The sequence below is a fragment of the Hipposideros armiger genome, unplaced genomic scaffold, assembly GCF_001890085.2.
Source record: "Hipposideros armiger isolate ML-2016 unplaced genomic scaffold, ASM189008v1 scaffold_345, whole genome shotgun sequence".
Taxonomy (NCBI): domain Eukaryota; kingdom Metazoa; phylum Chordata; class Mammalia; order Chiroptera; family Hipposideridae; genus Hipposideros; species Hipposideros armiger.
The window spans coordinates 210229-225751 of NW_017731695.1; the positions used below are offsets into that span (position 1 = coordinate 210229).

The following is a 15523-nucleotide window of genomic DNA, read 5'->3' on the forward strand; positions in this document are numbered from 1 at the left end:
ACTAGATACGTTAAGCTTATTTTCTAGCTGAATTTTGGTTTCTATTATTTTGCTAAATTTTTTCTATTCTTTCTTATTGGCCTATAGAAGTAAATCCTATACACTGAAAATTGAAGTTAGGGGCATAAACTAAGGTCCTAAAAAGAAGAAAAAGCAAAGAACAAAAAGAAAAAAAATAACAGGTATGGTCAGGTTAGAGATAGTACCTGACATCATAAGGGGAAAAACTAATCTCTTTTTTTTAAATTATTTTTTATTATGAAATACACATTCTTTAGAATTAGTTTCAGGAAAAACTAATCTCTTCACTGAAGGGATTTCCAGGCAATCTGAAAAAGTACTGAAATATAAAAAGTTGGAATCAAAGCGGTTATTTCTATTTTTCTTCCTACCTTTTTTCACCAATTGTCTTGACATTATATAATTTTATAAGATTTCTTTTAACATAAGACACAAATTAAGAATTTCAGAATAAATATATTATCAAGGAAAGAGTTATAAGTAAAATGGAATTTCGTTCTTAGAAAGAAAAAATATGTCAACTTATCTAATAACTGTTTTTATGGAACAATAAAATACAAATACTTTAACTGAAATTTAAAACATATGGAAGAGTAAGAAGTTTATTACATTTTTCTTTTTTTTGCAAACACACCTAAAAAGTAGAAATAAAAAGGCAATACTTTGAAAAACATCCTTTATTTCCAGGAAAATTCATGTGTATGCCTACTTTTTCATTTTAAAATGAACTCAAATTTGGTAAAGGTGTCCCTTGAAGTATGTTACTTATTGAGTGTCTACTATGCAGCTTGCACTGTTCTAAGTACTGGGAATATATCAGTGAGTTAAAAAGTCTTTCCCTCATAGAGGGTGACTAGAAGAAGACAATAAACAAATAAGCATATGGTTCACGTGGTGCTCAGTGCTATTAAAAAAAAATTTAAAACAGAGTAAGGTAGTATGGGGAATGCAAGGGAGAGTCTATTTTATAAAGTGGTCAGGAACAGTCTTTATGGTAAGGCAATTTGAACAGATTTGAGCAAGACATACATTTAATGAGGGAGGGAAGTATGAGAAAATCGGGAGGAAATATGTAGTCTCAACAAAGTGATCAGCAAGTGCAAGGGCACTGAGATAAGATACTTATGATGTAGTTTTAAAAGGGCAAGGAAGCTAATGTGACTAAGGTGCAGTGAGTCATGGAAAAGGGTTAAAAAAAAAAGGTTGAAAGGCAGCTGGAGTCCTGACCATGGAAAGCCTTACAAGCAATGGCATGGATTCTGGATTTTCTTAGAATCCTTTGGAGGGAAGCAACATTTTACCTTTTAAACAGATTACTCTGGCTCATAGAGAATAAAGTATAGGAGGCAAGAGTGGAAACATGGAGAGCAGGCAGGAAGCACCTGCAGGAGAGCAGGAGAGAAAGCATGACCCATGGATGAGCGCAGAGGTGCAAGCGGAGAGAAGTGATCAGTTCAGGTACTTTTACAAAGTACAGCAAATAGGGTTTGCTGGTCCACTGGGATGTGGATGTAAAAATAAGAGAGAGAAATCAAGAATAAATCTTAAGATAGTGGCTTATGTAGTTAACTGTGAAAAATGGTTGTAACGCCATCCACAGGGACAGGAAAGGCTTGGACAGGAGTAGGTTTGGGGATGGCAATCAAAAGTTCAGTGTGAACAGGTAAACTTCGTGATATCCACTAGATATGCAAGTTCAGCTATTAAGTAGGCCACTAGATATATGAGTTTGGAATGGTAGGGACAGGAGACGAAATAAATTTGAGAGTCATCAGAACGTAAATGGCATTCGAATGAGTGAGGATACAAGGTATGAGGATACATGACAACGTGACTGTGGCTTGTTTCTCTTCTGTGTCCAACTCCAAGTTTCTTTACTTTTTGGAATTAAGCAGGTCTAAAACCTGCAGGCTGCTGAACAGAGCTTACAACTCTACTAGGGTAACATCAGAGCCACTGGGTTTGCAGCGAAATTGCCTTGTGAGTGGCTAACCAGCTGAAAAGCAGCATCAGGGCACTGGGCAAAAACAGGGCAGTGGGTCACTGGAATAGGTTGGCTTTCAGTGGTAAGATTACCTTCAATCCCTCTGAAATGCTGGAGTTTCCTAATTGAGACAGGTGGGTCTTCCTACTTTGGGAACCAGGAGTTCAAGTAGTTTAGAGAGCATTAAGGCTTACTTCAGGTATCTCTCATGACCTGATTGTCCTTCAGCTTTGAGCACTATGCCCATTCAAACCTCTGGGATTTCTGCTATTAAGGGTAGTTCGGCAATCAGACCTGATTTCCAATGAGCCATTACAGAAAAAAAAACCTGACTATATGAGAGGCCCCAACATTTGAAAGAGCAGAATAAGAGTGAATAATCAGAACACATATCTTGTGAAAGAGAAGTGCCAGAAAAGAAAGATAAACACCTGCCCAAAAATTGTTTGAGCACTCAAGTAAATTCTAATGCATCTCCCCCCATCCCTCTCCCTCTCTCCTTTTCTCTTTCCCCCATCTCTCTTCCTAAAGTGCAAAACCATGATTTTCAAAATCAAAAAAGTAGATAAATTTTTAAAAAAAGGATGCTCATTATTGACACCTAATACCAGTAAGTAGACTGGAAGATTAAGTGCAAGGATTATCTCAAAGCACAGTGCAGAAAGTTAAGCAAATAGAAATACTGAAGATAAAGAAAAAAGACTTGAAGGCTAGATCTTGAAAACTAGTATGTCAAAAATATGTGTTCAAAAGGAGAAGGTGAGGTAACAAATACCAGGAAACATCTCTGGGTTGAAGAAACACCTCTAATGGATAATTAGAAAGGGTAACCAAGTTTCAGGCGGGATTCAAGAGAAAAAGCAAATATGTACTCATATCCTTATGAAATTCATTAATCTTAACCATAAAGAGAAAACCTTGTAAGGGTTCAGACAGAAAGAACAATATCTATAAAGGCAAAAAACAGAGCTGGCTTTGGATTTATCATCAACACTAGAAGCAAAAAATAATGGAAGAGGATTTACGAGGTATGATCAAACAATGCGGTGAATGTTTAAACAAAAAAAAATTATTACAGTAGAAGACACATTGCCATTAATCCCCCTCAAAATACTCCCGCTCGCTTTGAACACACTTATCCCATCGTTCTTGCACTTTCTGAAGAAGTTCTGGAAGTCCTCTTCATGAGCGTCTTTTAGTTGCTCTGTCATGCTGCCTCGATGTCCTGACCAATTCAAAACGTTTACTTTTCACGGCCATTTTGACTTTGGGGAGGAGCCAGAAATCACACGTTGTCAGATCTGGTGAATAAGGTGGATGAGGACACACTGTAATGTTTTTATTTGACAGAAATTGCCGTACCAGAGGTGATGTATGACACAGAGCGTTGTCATAATGAAGGATGAAATAAAGACACGAAGAGGACTTCCAGAACTGCTTCAGAAAGTGGCAAGAACAATGGGATAAGTGTGTTTGAAATGAGAAGGGGGTATTTTAAGGGGGATTAATGGCAATGTGTCTCTTACTGTAATAATTTTTTTTTTAAGATTTTATTGGGGAATTGGAACAGTGTTGGGAAATCGGGGGAGGGGAACAGCACTGGGGAATTGGGGAAGGGGAACAGACAAGTTGCTGTCCTTTTGTTCTCCAGTCTAGTTGTGGAGGACGTCGCTTCACTGGCTCATGTTGCTATTATCATTGCGCTCTTCCCGGGTGAGGCAGATTGGTTGCTGGCCACTGGACAGCCACTCAAGGCAGCTCACGGTAGCTTATAGCAGCCCGAAGCAGCTCCACTGTAGCCTATGCCACCTCTGGTGACTCACAGCAGCCCAACTCCTGGTTGAGGTCGAGCAGTTGTTCGCCATCTTAGCTATAGAGGGTGCAGTGTTACTGGCCCTCATGTGGGATCTGAACCAGGGCCCTGCTGCTCAGAGCTGGCGTCCCAAGCCAACTCTTAACCAACGCACCACTCGGCTGGCCCAATAATTTTTTTATTTTTATTTAACATTCACCATATTGTTTGATTACACCTCGTGGAACACTTGAAAGGAAAACAGAACTTAAGAATCTTACATCCAGCCAAGAAAGGGATGGCAAAAAGATCTAACCTTGGTTCAGGCTAACCAAGATCTCCAAGATTACATGACTCAAGCAAACTATCTGACAAAAAATACTTAAGAAAATAACCAAGCAATAAACAATCCTTAATATAGATATAGGTAGGACAAGATAAATGGAAACCTGCTAAGCACTGACGCTTGATATGTATGAATTTAATGGGTGATGTGTATTATAAATGAGAACTCTCGAAGGGGCACATTCTGAAACGCTGAAGGTGCAAAATTGAAGGGTGGTAACCAAGAAGAGAGGTGCTAAAAGTACAGTTGTCCCCCCTTATCTGTGGAGGGTATGTTCCAAGAACTTCAGGGATGCCTCAAAACTCAGATAGTATGGAATCCTATATGTTGTTTCCTATACAAACATGTCTATGATAAAGTTTAATTTATAAATTAGGCAGAGCAAAAGATGAACAACAATAACCAATAAAATAGAACAATTTTAACACTATACTGTAATAAAAGTTCTGTGAATGTGGCCCCGCCATCCCACCTGCTTTCTCTCTGTCTCCAAAATTTTTAGATCTTACACTCCAAACCTATTCCTGAAATTTGTGTAACCATCCCTTGTTTGTAGTGAATGGCTTGGCGTCCCTTGTTTCAGGGGATCCCTCTCTGAAGTCTTCATATAGGCTCAATGTTTTCTGGCACAACACGTTGCCATCAGTTGGAACATGTTTTCCTGTTCATGTTTTCCAGCCACTGATTTCATGCCTTTTCCATCTTAACACAACTCTTCCCACGCACTATGGCTGTAACTTTTGCAGTTTAAGATGTGACGGCAACACTTTTTCCTTCACAATTTCATGGACAGAAGATTCGTTCTTACCATAGATCTTAGCAACTTCAGCACAGGAATTTTTTCCTTTCCTTAAGTTGAGAATGTTCACCTTCTCATTTAAAGGATGCACTTTACAAAGGCTTCTCTTTGGTGTATCTAAATTGCCAGCATCATGACTCTTGTGCTTTGGGGTCTTTATTAAGTAAAATAAGAGTGACTTGAATATAAGCTCTGCGATACCTCGACAGTCAATCTGAAAACTGTGAAGGTTATTAAGTGACTACCTGATGGGCAACGTCTACACCTTAGATATGCTGGAAAAAGGGATGAGTCACATCCCGGGTGGATGCAGCAGGGTAGTGTGAAATTTCATTATGCTACTCAGAATGGTGTGAAACTTAAAATTTATGAGTTGTTTATTTCTGGAATTTTTCATTTAATATTTTCAGACTGAGGTGGACTGTGGGGTAACTGAAACCATGGAAAGCAAAAAATAAATAAATAATAATAAGGGGTGGGGACTACTGTATTTACAAAAGTAACTGATAGGCCCGATTTGGCCCATGAAGAATCATTTGCACACTTTTGTTTTAAGCGAGTCAGAATTCTCTTTGCAAATGCAGAGTTTGCAAAGATTACAATAGAAAAGAAAAATAGTTCTGTAAGACTATCCTGGATTATCTAAATCACTACTTTGAAATCAGCTGTGTGTATATTTGGTGCTTTCTTTTGCATTTAGGATTGTATGAGGCATATCTTCTCCCACACACACACACACCTCAAATACTTCTTATTGTGGAATGGTGAATGAATAAAGATTTTTTACAATAGTTAGAAGAGAGAAAAATGGAATAATTGATATACCACCTGGCACATAGGGGTGCATGCATGTGGAATGTCATACTCATGAGGGAACTGATTTTTTAGCTTCCAAACTATACACTTTCATTACCAATAACTATGATAGTCAACATGAAATGAAGAATATATGGCTTCTCGATGACAGCCATAGTTATACACCTATTTGACACAGATTTCAATAACATCTCAGAGCTGACTTGATATTTATGTGACAGAGGGGGCTATAGTGTTTCCTTACCATTCTTCCTTAAAATTGGCCTTGGAATTTGTAGCAGAGCCTGATGTTGCTTTCCCCAAATCCTTGCTTCCACTTTCCCTCACTAACACAACACTAAGAGTTAGTTATGTGGCACAGTGTGTAGCCCATGAGACATTAGAAGTCACTGGGTGGTGATTCGGGAAAACTTGTTAAAATAGGATCAATTCTGTTGGCAAGTGCTCTTTTGTCATCTTCCTTTCTTCCTTCATCAAACAATGATACCAAATCTGGAACTGTAACAGCCATCTTTTCACCTACCAGGAAGGAAAGGCCAAGAAGATTGTAGAGGTGTGGCTCTGACACCTTGGCTGCTGCTATGGCATGGGTTACCTAATTCTGAACTTCCTGTTGGGGAAGGGGGAAAAAAGACCTATTGATTTTAGCTGTTACTATTAGGCTTTTTATTCTGTGTAATTGGACTTAATTCCCTATCATTAAAAACGTAAATATAGGCTATAGATACAGATTAAACATTAAATAGACATGAGGCTCTTCCTTTTCACTATAAAACCCAAGAACCTTAATTTAATTTCTACAAAATCACATCATCCATATTAAATTAATATTCTTAAATTGAATTGTCTCTATTTTGTGGTTTATTCTTATTTTGTAAATGTGTTCTCATTTTAAAAAATATTTTCTAAAATCTATAGTATAAGCAATTTGGATCTAGTTTGGGGTGGGTATTTATTTAACATAAAACATCTTTTATAAACAATATGGCTTTGGGGCCTTTAGATAATTTTTTCCTTTAAAATGAGTTTGATGATAATACTCAGGTAAGAGGACCTGTTTGAGGGTGAGGTAGGGCATTCATTTTGAATCCAGCCAATATTTTAATGTGTCACCATGTTTTTCTCCATGTAACCTTTATTGCACATTTGGATAGAAGTGACTACTCTCGTCTTCTGCCTTATAGTCTTTACCCCGAAAGGACTTCTACCATAACATAAGTAACATAAGCAAAGTTTAGTACACTTCCTTGCTTATATGTTTGTCTCTTACTCAGACTAAGAGCCTAGCACTATGCCTGGTGCTCAAAGATACATTTGGTGAATGACTAAATGAATGATGTATACCTGGCGGTTACTGAAGTTAAAAAACAATTTTGAGGGGCCAGCCGAGTGGCTCAGTTGGTTAAGAGTTAGCTTAGGAGCGCAAGCTCTGAGCAACAGGGCCACCAGTTCAATTCCCACATGGGCCAGTGATGCTGCACCCTCTACAACTAAGATGGTGAACAATAGCTCGATCTGGAGCTGGGCTGCTGTGAGTGGCTAGAGACAGCGTAGGCTGCAATGGGCTGCAGTGAGCTACTGTGAGTGGCTGGCAGCCAGCATGAGCAGCTGGCAGCTGGCAAGAGCTGCTGTCAGCTGCCATGAGCTGCTGTGAGCAGCCATCCAATGGCCAGCAACCGAGTGCCTCAGCCAGGAAGAGCGCAATCATCATAATACCAACATGGGCCAGTGAAGCAGTGTCCTCCACAACTAGACTGAAGAGCAAAAGAACAACAGCTTGGCTGTTCCTCTTCTCTGATTCCCCAATGCTGTTCCCCTCCCCCAATTCCCCAATTTTAAAAAAGCAAACAAAAAAACCAACCAATTTTGATATATACTTGCCCTAATTCACCTCCACATCTCCCCAAGATGGAGTAGAGACTATAATAGAAGTGTTCGGGTTTTATTAACATATAATTCAATAAATCCAAAACCCAGCAAAAAAGGAATTCATAAGCAGAAGGATAGTGTCCTACTGTATTTATTTATTTATTTATTTATTTATTTATTTATGGAGGTGCAACTCACAGTGGCCAATGTGGAGATCGAACCAGCAACGTTGGTGTTATCGGACCCTCGCTCTAACCAACTGAGCCAACCAGCCACCCTTCCTATTGTATTTAAGAGAGGTTTTCAGTTTGTAATAAAACTATTTGACTTATTTCTCCATATACTTATCAACATTTAAGTATCAATGATGTATGTATCTTTATTAACAAAGCAATTTAATACTATAAATCATTTTTATTATTTATAAAATCACTTTAGACTAGATCAGGGGTCGGCAAACTGCGGCTCGTGAGCCACATGCGGCTCTTTCGGTACATACATGTGGCTCTGAAGTAAAAATGAAAATAAAACTATCATAGTTTCATTTATAAAATTTTTACAGGATTTTTAAATTTTCCTTATTTGTAAAAATATATTTATGGCTCTTGAATAATTTTTAAATTGTTGTGAGGGACAGGATTGGCTCTTCCGTCTCAAAAGTTTGCCAACCCCTGGACTAGAGCAAGCAGACCTGACTTACTTCTTAGTTGCTTTTTATATCAACTATAGTTTTATTTGTAATTCCAAAATATTCTAATGAATGCTATTGTTTAATTAAGCCCTAAAATTTCTCTACTAAATTGCTGCAGGAATAATCAACCTTTTTGACCTGCAGCTTTATAAACAAGAATAAATAATTGTATAAAAGCTAATATGTGATATAATGGCCCAGTGGGAATTATTATACATCCCGAAAACAATAATAATTATCTCAAAACAGCTTAAATACCTTTTTTTAACCATCTAGAAGGGATGCAGAGATTATCTCCTGTTTTGCTCTTTATTAGTAAAAGTTATAGGGCAATTTCGTGCTAATGAAGTTAGACTAATGAAGCATAATATTTTCAAGAAATAATCAAGCATTAGGGACTAGTTTAATTTTTTTTTTAAACTCATGAATGGAAAAAGCAATTCTTTTTAAAACTTCATCTGGTTTTTGGTATACACAAAGCAATTGTTTATATTACCCCACATGTCTTATATACCTTGAAATTATCACAGGGTTTTATGCCTTTCCTGTATATAACTGGTGTTTCATAATGGGTAAAACAACTGAAACAAAACAAAACACTAAATGTTATTTTAACTTGTTTTCAAAGGTCATAACATATGCGGCAGATGTGGGTTGCTTCACCTCAAGTTGTTCCCTTCTTGCTCCTCTATTAACAGAGCTAGAATTCTTTGGGTATACCTTCCATGTGCTTCTGAACCTTGGTGGGTAAGGATATGTTGTCTGGCACTACTTAGGGTGACAGAGTAGACAGATGACATGAGTAGGCTGCTGAATTAACCACTTTGGAACCATCCGACTCCTAGATTTCTTGTTACGTATTACGTGATATGTTAATTCTCTTTAGCAATTAAGCCATTTTCAGTTGAGTTTCTATGCTTGCACTGCATCCTAATGGAAACAGTGTTTATAAAACCAGTTTAAAGTCAATCACATTTCCTTCCATTTACAACAGCTAAATTTGAAGCTACTGTCCTCTGTAACTCCCCTACATCCATTGTCAATATTTACTTACTGGCAGTGAACATAGTTACTTGGTTTTTACTGAACAGAATTTATCATTGCCATCCTAACAACAAGCAAGTTTTTATGGTATCATTCCATTTACAAAGTACTATCTTACCTCATTTGATCACAGCTTAGCTTACTTGGTTCATTTCATAAAATGGATGCGACTAAGAAGCTGGATATAGAGGTCTAAGATATTTTAAATTTTATGCTTGTAAATAAGAGCTGCGTTTTAAACTTTTACAGAAATGCAGCAAACTGACTTGAATGCAACCAAAATAAAGTGTTGTTTTGCAGTTTTTATTTTAAACAGAAATGTTTAACCCAAGGGTTAAAACCCAGACTCAAATCAATTGGTTAAATAACCCCTTCAAACACCTTTTTTTTTTCTTGGTATTTAGGTCTTAACTAGCTTTAGTATCAAATATCAACATGCACTGTATGTCATAACTTCAGGATATCCAGAAAAAAATGTCCAAAACAAGGTTTTAAATGTAGTCTGGAGCATACGCTGAAAGTCTGAGTATAGACTTAGGACTTATATATGGGTGGTACTTAAAACTATGAGAATGCATGATAGCTTTAGAAATGTATGTGGAGTACAAAGAGAAAGGGACTAAAGATTGAACACTGAAGAGGGTGAGCAGAGGAGGATGACCAGGGAAAGGGGCAGACATGAGAGCTAGGAGGAGGCTCAGGAGCAGCTGGGCGGCCCAGGGGAGCTTTACAGGAGGTAGATGTTCTATCCCAAATGCTAAGAAAAGTACAAGCGAAACGAGAGCTGAAGCTGAAGGTTTCCTGACTACATATACTTGTCATTTGCCAAAACAATAAAGACAAGACATTTTTTCCTAATTTTCAACCTCCATTTTTTCCTTCTCTTCTTCATGTTACACATCAGTACCATGTTATAATACTACATTGTACAGTTTTGGAACTTTATACAGGATCACAAAATGTATAAACCTTATGTTATTTGTATATAGTATGCATATTTGTATATATATATATCTACATATATACATATACATACATACATAATATACATATACACATATATACATATATGTATACACACACACACATATATATACACATATGTATATATATAAAGTTACACTTACAGAAAATATTTCTAGGCCACACAAGAAATGGGTAACTTTGTTGCCTCCAGAGCAGCCAATATCTGGGACACCCTTGAGGAACATGGAATGTTGTACCTCTTGAATCACATACATATAAATGTATCTCAAGTTCCAAAAATAAGAATACTAAAGCTAAACAAATAAAAGACAGGCCATTTTATCATTTTAACATTTTATGTTGAAGTTTTACAGTTATGGGGAAAAGTATTTTACGACATTGCTGTGGCTGGAAAAAATTTCATGACTTGGTCTCTGAACCCACGGTCCCTGTGGCTTGGTTTGTAGGGGAGACTGGGTGGAGTTTATTAAAGTAACATTGTTAGCTCTGGTCAAATATACTGGAGTAAAAAGTGGTACGGTATGGGCCGGCCGAGTGGCACATGGTTAGGAGTGGCTTGGGATGCCAGCTCTGAGCAGCAGGGCCCTGGTTCGAATCCCACATGAGGGCCAGTAACGCTGCGCCCTCTACAGCTAAGATGGTGAACAACAGCTCGACCTGGAGCTGGGCTGCCGTGAGTTGCCAGCGATGGCGTAGGCTGCAGTGAAGCTGCAGTGGGCTGCCATGAGCTACCGTGAGCTACCAAGAGCCGCTGTGAGTGGCCATCCACCTATCTGCCTCACCCGGGAAGAGCACAATGATCATAATACCAACATGGGCCAGTGAAGTGACATCCTCCACAACTAGACTAAAGAACAAAAAGACAGCAACTTGGCTGTTCCCCTTCCCTGATTCCCCAACGCTGTTCCCCTCACCCAATTCCCTAATAAAAAAATCTTAAAAAAAAAAAGTGGTACAGTATATAATATGGTATGTCATTAACTATTTATATGCTAAATGGCAGATTATTGCTAATGGCCAGATTACATATGAATATCCAAAGGCTAGTATTCTTCCTGTGGTAATTAGCCTACATCTGAGGAAGCACCGGAATAGATTAAGCAGGGCCTGTTTTCAGGTACTAAGTCCCGAATCCTATACTTAGGATTCAGAACAGATTTAGAGTGGTCATATTACATATGTCCTCCTCATTAAATTCTCAGTGTAATCAAAACGTTCTCTTGGAGAGTTTTGCTGTTTTCTTTTTACAGGCATGATTCATCCAAAAGAAATATGGGTGTTAATTACAGAAAAGGTGGCTTTACTAATATCAAGAAATTGGAGAAGACCTTCAGGTTAAATACAAATGGTTCAGTTCTACGAGTCTTGGATTAAAAATTTAGCTGGTATGTAAAATGATTCTCACAAAAGTGCATAATGTTGTTTAGTTTCCTCTTTTCTATCTGTATGAGAATTTGGGTTAAAAGTAGCAAATACTGAGCATATGCATCCAAAGATGTCGCTGCTGCAAACAAGTATGTATATCTTGATATTGTAAGTAGATCATTAACGTAAGGAGCCTCACGGTTTTGGAAATAACTCAGTGAAGTGAAAAGTTGCTTTTTATTGTCCGCAGCGAAGTTGGATAAGTTATAATGCAAGCAATTAACAATGAATTTGGAGCAAAGTATATTATTTATTTTTTTGTAACAATGGAAAACTGAACTGCTTGTAAAATTCAGATAAAATTGTCTAACTGTTGGCACACCAAACCAGGTCTGGCAAATAAAATGGATATTCATCAATGAAGGAAGTTTTCTTTTTAGCTGTATGTTAAAGTCCCTAAAACTTGGAATGTTTTTGCCATTTCTCATGGGAGAAAAAGCTATTTTTATTTCCATGAATAATGGTGATTATGGGCAGTCCTTCGCTTACAAAGTAGATTGAACTTTCATTTAGATGTGGCATAAAATTTCCATGAAGTGAGAAATTGTATGAGCCATATTTTCCCTTTATAAGTTAGGGTAGCACTTTAAGGTCTCCATTAGTTATCTTTCTTGTTTTTTTCTCACTGTTGACTCCTTGCCCCACTATTCAAGTTTCCAACATGTTCTACAGCTACTGCCCTATTTTTAATCTTTTTTTTCCTCCCAAAATACCTTTCTAATGATTCTATACCTGTTGCCTCCATTTCTTTTACTACCCACAATCTCCTTAACCACTTTTGCATAATGCTGGCAAGTGAGCGCCTGACAACGTAGTAAGGTGGCCTTTCAGCCCTCATCCTTTGCAATGTTTTTGTGACATCTGACACCGTTATCCTATTCACTCTGTTGGGCATATGTTTCCCTAGGCTTCACAGAACCTGACCCTTCTCTTCCTCTTTGAATATTTCTAGTTCTTCCCTTTGCTTTCTAAATGAGAATGTTTCCCAAGGTTCTACCCATGAAAAATCTCCCCGTTCTTTTTACAATTTACATGAGAACTCCATTCATTTCTACTTCTTCTAGTATCCTATTCATACATAACTACTTTCTCATATTTATTTATTGTCTTGATTTGATTCCCAAATTCCTTGTCCACACTTATATTTGCCTGCCAGGTGTTTCAGTCAGAGTCAATAAGATATTTATTGGGTCATTTATGCTATTCTAGCCTCTTAAAAATCTTCTCTGGACCCTAGTTTTCCTGCCAGCTACCATCATGTTTCTTTGCTCCCCTGTATAATTCCTTGAGACAGTAACCTCTACTTATTCTCTCTCCTTCCTCTCTTCCCATCTCTTGAACACACTCAAGTGAGGCTTTTGCCCCCTACCGTTCTATCAAAGCTGCCCTCGTCAGAGCTATGAATGACCTCATCAAATCAAACGGTCACTTCTCAGACCTCATTTTACAAGACTTCTCAGCAGCATGTGCTCTAGCTGTTCATTCCCTCTTTCTCAACACAGTTTTTTTACTCGGCTTCCAGGGCACTATGCTCTTGCATCTTTTTACATGACCAGACATTCCTCAGCCTGCTCAGCTGCATCCTTCTTTCTGTGACCTCTAGCTGTCGGAGTGCTCCAGGTCTCAGCCGACAGCTCTCTTCTCTTCTCCCTATAGGCATCCTCCCGGCTGATTTCACTTAGTCTCCTGGCTTTAACTATCATCTACTTGGTATTCTGCTTTAGAACACAGCAGTCCCCCTTTATCTGTGGTTTCGCTTACAGAGGTTTCAGTTACCTGTAGTCTGAAAATATTTAGTTGAACATTCCAGAAATGAACTGCATAAGTTTTAAATTGGACACTGCTCTGAGTATCATGATGAAAGCTCGCGCCATCCCACTCCACCCACCTGTGATGTGAATCATCCCTTTGTCCAGCATATGCGCACTGTATATACTCCCCGCCTGTTAATCACTTAGCCATCACAGTTGGCAGATTGACAAGTGGCAGTGCTTGTATTGACCTAACTATTATTTTACTTAATAATGGCCCAAAAGCATATGACTAATGATGCTGGTAATTTGGATATGCCAGAGAGAAGCCTTTGTAAAGTGCTTCCTTTAGTGAAAAAATGAAAGTGCTCGATTTAATAATGAAAGGAAAAAAAAAACAAAAAACAATCACATGCTGAGGTTGCTAAGATCTACAGTAAGAACAAATTTTACCAGGTTGGACAATTAAGTTCGCAAACTCATCCTAGAAAAAGTGCTACACACCTCATTGTTGAATATCACTATGGTCACCTTCGAAGTACTTCCCTTGGGATTATGCATCAACGCCAATGCCTACTCCACTCTTCAAAGCAATTTTGGAACACTTTTTTCTGGAATGGTCATCAGAGCTGTCATCGTATTACACTTGATGTCCTGAATGCCATCAAAATGTCCTCCTTTCAATATTTCCTTTATCTCCGGGTAAAGAAAGAAGTCATTGGGGGCCAGATCAGATGAGTAGGGAGGGTGTTCCAATACAGTTATTTGTTTACTGTAAAGAAATAGGAGCTAAAAACTCCCTCACAGACAGTGCCATGTGAGCTGGTGCATCGTTGTGATGCAAGCGCCATGAATTGTTGGCGAAAAGTTCAGGTCATCTCACTTTTTCACGCAGCCTTTTCAGCACTTCCAAAAAGTAAACTTGGTGAACTTTTTGTCCAGTTGGTATAAATTCATAATAAATAGTCCCTCTGATATAAAGAAAAAGTTAGCAACATCGTTGCAACAAGTTCATAAACTTAATTGTCAGACTTTGTATATCCATGAAATTGTAAAGAAGGAAAATAAATTCATGCTAGTATTGCTGTTGCACCTTACAATAAAAAAGTTACAGCTGCAAGGTATGATAAGTTTAGTTAAGATGGAAAAAACATTAAATTTGTGGATGAAAAACATGAACAGAAAATATGGTCTATTGACAGCAACATGTTACGCCAGAAAACACTGAACCTATACAAAGGCTTCAGCATGGGATCCCGTGAAACAAATGACATCAAGTCATTCACTGCAAATAAGGGATGGTTAACATAAGATATTAATATTTTGAGACAGAGAGATCACATTCATATAGCTTTTATTACAGTATATTATAATTATTCTATCTTATTATTTGTTGTTAATCTTAAACTGTGCCTAATTTATAAACTGAACATTATCATAGGTAAGCATGAATGGGGAAAAAACATAGTATATATAGGATTTGGTACTACCCACGGTTTCAGGCATCCACTGGGGGTCTGGGAACATATCCGCCAAAGTAAAGTGTGGGGACTACTGTGATATTTTATTGGAACACAGTCCTGCTCATTCATTTACATATTGCTAATGGTTGTTTTTGTGCTACAAGAACTGAGTTGAGTAGTAGTGACAAAAATTGTATGGCGTGCAAAGTCTAAAATATTTACTATCTGGCCATTTATAGAAAAAGTTTGCCAAGCCCTGTCTTAGAATATATCCATGAACCACCTTTTAAGAATTAGCAACCTGAAGGAAGTTTCGTGTCTAGTGCCAAAGGGTTGTGAGATTGGTTTGATAAATAAAATCTTTCTATTAAGACTGGATGAAAACACAAAATGTTGATCTAACAGAAGAATGAAGAAATAGAGCCCATATCATTAGATATAATTTTATAGGAATAAGTTCAAAGTACTATGCTTGAGAATAAAAACAGAATTGTTATAAACTCAGAATTGAGGAAATACAAAATAATAGTTGAAA

General features: G+C 37.7%; 1 protein-coding gene across 2 annotated transcripts in view; it reads right to left on the minus strand.

Moving 5' to 3' along the window:
- ZRANB3 (zinc finger RANBP2-type containing 3) overlaps positions 1-15523 on the minus strand; it is a 181989-nt gene that overhangs the window by 114575 nt on the left and 51891 nt on the right. The window lies entirely within an intron of this gene.